At 40.2% G+C, this 5,173-nt stretch overlaps 1 long non-coding RNA gene across 1 annotated transcript; it reads left to right on the forward strand.

Moving 5' to 3' along the window:
- Positions 1–3,859: 3,859 nt before the first annotated feature.
- LOC123314752 lies at positions 3,860–4,351 on the forward strand. The gene is made up of 3 exons (XR_006537865.1): positions 3,860–3,925; positions 3,975–4,110; positions 4,264–4,351. It is a non-coding gene; the product is annotated as an uncharacterized LOC123314752 (long non-coding RNA).
- Positions 4,352–5,173: the final 822 nt, after the last annotated feature.

The following is a 5,173-nucleotide window of genomic DNA, read 5'->3' on the forward strand; positions in this document are numbered from 1 at the left end:
TGTGAGGTATGTTCGTCGAAAGTTGATCTGCATTTACCTAACTCGGCCAGAATTAGAGACTGATCGGATTTGATTGATTTCATGTCCTCCGATAATGAATTCATTTTGCTCATTAGGAGAGAAAAATGTTCGAGTGTTACAGGCTGATCAGATTGAGAGTTACTGTGTAGCAATCTTTTGCTACTCAGGCACGGTGGACAGTTCTATTTACCCTTCAACTCCTTCAAAATTTCGAAGTCGACGTGTGTAGGTTCTATACGTGTTTGTATTTTCGGAATTTTAATGCGTTAAAATTTTCAAAGTCTGTGTTCATCTGAGTCCCAGATCTGTCTAGACCGTTGGTTCTGCAGTAAGCATCAACTGAGCTTATTTTTTGTATCTGTTTCCTGATTTTTCTCATAGCGTAGAAAATTTTTGATGAATTTCGTTTTTTTGCAGGAGATATATTTTTCTTTTTTGTCTTGAAAAATTTCATTTCAAATTGCTGTGAGTAGTATAGTAATTGTAAATTAGATTTTGAAATGTCTGACCATTCGGACTGCGATTCCGTAATGGAAGAAGACGCGTTAGAAATCGCTAATGTCGTGTCCGAACACGATATTTTGAGAAAAGAGAACACAAGTTTAAGAGCGAGGGTGAATGAGCTAGATAAATGCTTATCTAGCTTAGTGGCTGAGATTAAAACTCTCAGGGAGAGGCTCGAGTTGCAGGAGGAAAATAAGGGAAGTCCTTACTCTAAAGCACTGAAACAGAACATTGTTTCCAAAAATGTCCAAAAAGTGACTTTACCGGTTCAAAAACAGAAGATGGAAGTGTTCAAAACCCCTCAAAACAAAATTTTCCCACCCGCCAAAAGAGTGAGAAAAGATAGCTCCTCGTCCAATGAAGACTCGAACAAAAAAAAGGGTCTTGGAAACCACAGCCCCACAGAAAACCAGTCCAGTGGAGGAGAGAAAAGAAAAAATCCCCCCGGTCACCCTGAGAGGTAAGCCAGAATGAACGTCAATTTCAAACGCGTTAATGCAAAACGGCATTAACTATAGCAGAGCGACAACTGTGAAGGACGAAATTAGGATCTTCCCACAAACCCCACAAGATTACCGAAGGATGACTGAATTCCTTCAAAAAATCTACAGAGAATTTTACACTCTCCAACGAGAGGAGGAGAAGAACTGGTTGACTTCCGGAAGGTTGTTTCCTGAGACAGAGGGCTTCATGCTCGCCATCCAGGATCAGGTGATTCCAACAAGGAACTACATGAAATATATCGCCAAGGATGCCTCAGTGGCGCATGATAGCTGTGCGACACATGAAACTATCCAGCACATCACCGGGGGATGTCAGAAGTTCACGGGCACGGAGTACAAAAATAGACATGATTCCGTTGCCAAGATTCTTCACCAAGAATTGGCACTAAAACAACAACTTCTAAGTTCGGAAAAGGTTCCTTATTACAATTACCATCCGGATGCTGTATTGGAAAATGAACATCACAAGCTCTACTGGGATCGCACGGTTCTCACAGACCGAAAAATAACCCACAATAGACCAGACCTAATATTGCTCAATAAGGATGAAGACAGAGCACTATTCATCGATGTTGCGATTCCAAATAATAACAATCTTCTAGATAGGCACACTGAAAAAATTTCAAAGTAAAGAGATCTCGAGGATCAAACCAGTAGACAGTGGAAGCTGAAAGATATCAAGACCATCCCTATTGTCATATCATCTACAGGCCTGATACCGAAGAAACTACTAGAGAACTTGAGGAAACTTCAGCTGGACGAAAATATTTATAGAGTCATGCAGACGGCGGTACTGCTGGGAACGGCGAGAACTGTACGCAAGTACATGGGAAATTTAGAGGAACACCGTCTGCTCCGACAAGAAGTGCGGGTGGAGCAGGAATCCAACCGGTGGCAGGAAGCCGAGAGCGACCCGGACCCGACCACCACCACGAGCCCGAAAACCTGGAAAGGGCTCCAACAGAGCTTAATCCTTTTTATATCTGAGATATCTGGGATGAGTGAATTTTCCTCTGGAGAGGAGTGTGAAAGCCGCAAGGCCGAAGTCATAATGAGATAACGATGCAACAGAAAAGAATAGGAAGTAAAGAATTCCTCTTATTATGACTTCAAAAGAAGAATATGAAGATCAGAGAATATAATGGTGAAACATTACTTTAGAATCACGCTACAAGCTGAAACCCTAGCTATAGGCTGAAAGCCTATAACAACAGGAAGAAGGAGGATCTGTGGAGTCAATTTATTAACTGAATCAATTAACTCATTGTATGATTAGCCCACTGCATGATTGCAGAAAAATATGTATGTATATTTGTACTTTGACTGCAAAAAACAGGAATTTTTTTATTTAGCTTAACCATCTCGTATTTATACGGACGTAGTCCAGCCATGGACGTATTGATATATGATGAGGATATACAGATACGTGCATGGCTGGATCAACTGATAAATGGAACCATGGTGCATGGTCCAGCTATCCACGTACCAACATATATCAAACATATTTCGATACGTGAATGGCTGGACCATGCTCTTTATGGAATATATTTGGCACCGAACTCTTATTATGACTTCAAATGAAAAATATAAAGATCAGAGAATATAATAGTGAAACATCACTTTTGAACTACGGAATAGTCTGAAAGCCTATAACAACAGGAAGAAGGAGGAGATGTGAAATCAATTTATCCACTGAATCAATTCATTCACTGCATGTTTAGCCCACTGCATGATTGCAAGAAAAAAATATATACGTGTATTATTATTCAAAAAAGGAATGGTGTTGAGAAACTGGTTTGTCGAGTTACTAACACTGTCAGAATTCAAATCAGCAATATTCTAGAACAGTTTCTTAGGTGGAAGTAATCAGTTTAAAAATTCATTTTTCGATATTCTTTCAATTAATTATTATTCTGCATGCATTCTCGGCTCTTTTCTATGTAAGAGTGTATAATATATGCTCAAAAAAAAAAATCTTCATCATCTGTAATATGTTTTCACGGGCAATCGACATTTTCACCAAAAATACTTCAATAGTCAAATCAAATCAGATACAGAAGACAACGTAAATGTAACATCAAAAATATTTTATTTTTAATTCTGGATTTATACATACATTACAATGGTACAGCTATAGAATGTATAGGTATTAGCCAAATCTCTTGCTAGGAGCAGTAAGGAAAACATTTTGATATTACATTAAAAAGGCTGACTGAATTTGATACTTGCAGAAATAATTTATCTACAAAATTTGGTGTGAGTTCTACCTAATGTATCAACTGAATCGATAATCTACTGAAATTGTTAAAACACAACCTGACAACACTGCAAAATTTGTGAAACTGGGTGGGAGAAAAGGAAGTCCAGCTCAACACGCATAGACATAAAGAAATCTGGTGTGCATAGCTATACACACATATTTTTTTTTTTTTTTTTTTCACCTTTATAGGGTTTGGCCATGATGATGCCGGTTCGTTAAGAACAAGACATTTCTCATTCGCTCATCAAGAATCTTCGAACAATCCTGGTGGTCCACAGAATCACCTCCTTTTGCGCATCTTCGATCAATCTCTCTTCAAGCCCGAGCTTAGTCGTGTTTTCCAGGAGATGAATCTCAATCAGGCCATTTGTCGTGATTACCAGTGGAAGTATTGTTATGTTGGCAAGTCTATAGAGTTCCTTCAGCTCAAAAGCCAGATCCTGATACTTCACCACCTTCTCAGTGTACGCTTTTTCTGCATTGTCATCGGCCGGAACGGTGATATCAACTATAATGGCTTTGGCTTCTCTTTTCTTGAAGACAACAATGTCAGGCCGGTTGTATGCTAATGGCCTATCAGTAGTGAGTGGATGGTCCCAGTACACTTTCACCTCATCGTTTTCCTGAATCTCTCTTGGTAAGTATTCGTGTATTTTCTTACTTGTGTTAATTAATCCATATTTCAGGGAGATGGCTTGATGGAAAACCTTCGCCATAGCATTATGACGGTCGGTGTACTCTCTTGGAGCGAGGACAGGGCAAGACGACGTGACATGTTGTATCGTCTCCGGTGCACGAGAGCATTTACGACACCTGTCACCGGTAAGATTTCTTCCCAATATGTTCTTCTGGTATGACCTAGTGGCGACTACCTGATCCTGGATTGCCGCCAGTCTACCCTCCGTCGTCGGAAACAGGTATCCAGATTGCAGATATTTAACGGATCTCTCTTTATCGATGCTTCTTTTATTTAAGGCCGCTGGATATCTCCCATGCAACGCTCTGTTGTGCCACACCTCAGTTAGTTCTTCAGTGGTGGGATGTTGGACTGTGTAGTGCTCAGATGCCATATTTAAAGCCGTGATGTTCTGGTCTTCCTTGGATAGAGCTTTGTAGAATGGTAAGTCTTTTGATCTAAAGTATTCTCTCATATCCTTGACAACAGTATGGTGTATGCTTTCAATGCTTTGCATACCTCTTCCCCCATCCTTCCTTGGCATGTACAGTCTATTTACGGAGGCATTAGGATGGTGCATTCCATGTCTGGTGAGGAGCTTTCGTGTCTGGATATCCAGGGTCTTGAGATCTGAGGCCGTCCATTTGACGACCCCAAAGGAATAAGAGAGGCAGGGTATTGCCCAAGAGCTTATCGCGGTGTTCATCGCTTTGGCATTCAGGTTTGCTTGGAGTATTTTCTTAAACCTGTTTAGAAATTTATATTTGAATGTTTCTCTGGCTTCGTTTGTTCTTATTTCCATTCCTTGTTGAACTCCTAGGTACTTATAGGTATCTCCATGGGTTAATGTTTGAATGCCAAAGTCGTCTTGTTTCATCATCGTGTCCCCTCCGGATAGTTTACCCCTCTTCACGTGTACGACAGCACATTTGTCAATTCCCAACTCCATTCTGATAGTCTTTGTGAACGATGTTACAATTTTCAGTTGTCTTAGGAGTTGTTCTTCATTGGCGGCAAAGAGCTTCAAGTCATCAATGTAAAGGAGATGATTTATTTTCACATTGGTATTCTTCTCTATAACATAGCCATAGCTTGATTCATTGAGGAGTTTGCTCAGAAAGTTGATGGCAAGGCAGAACCATAGGGTACTCAACTTGTCTCCTTGAAAGATTCCTTTTCTTACGCAGGGAAGCGTAAGCTTTCGGGGAT

Source organism: Coccinella septempunctata, chromosome 6, assembly GCF_907165205.1.
Source record: "Coccinella septempunctata chromosome 6, icCocSept1.1, whole genome shotgun sequence".
Lineage (NCBI taxonomy): Eukaryota > Metazoa > Arthropoda > Insecta > Coleoptera > Coccinellidae > Coccinella > Coccinella septempunctata.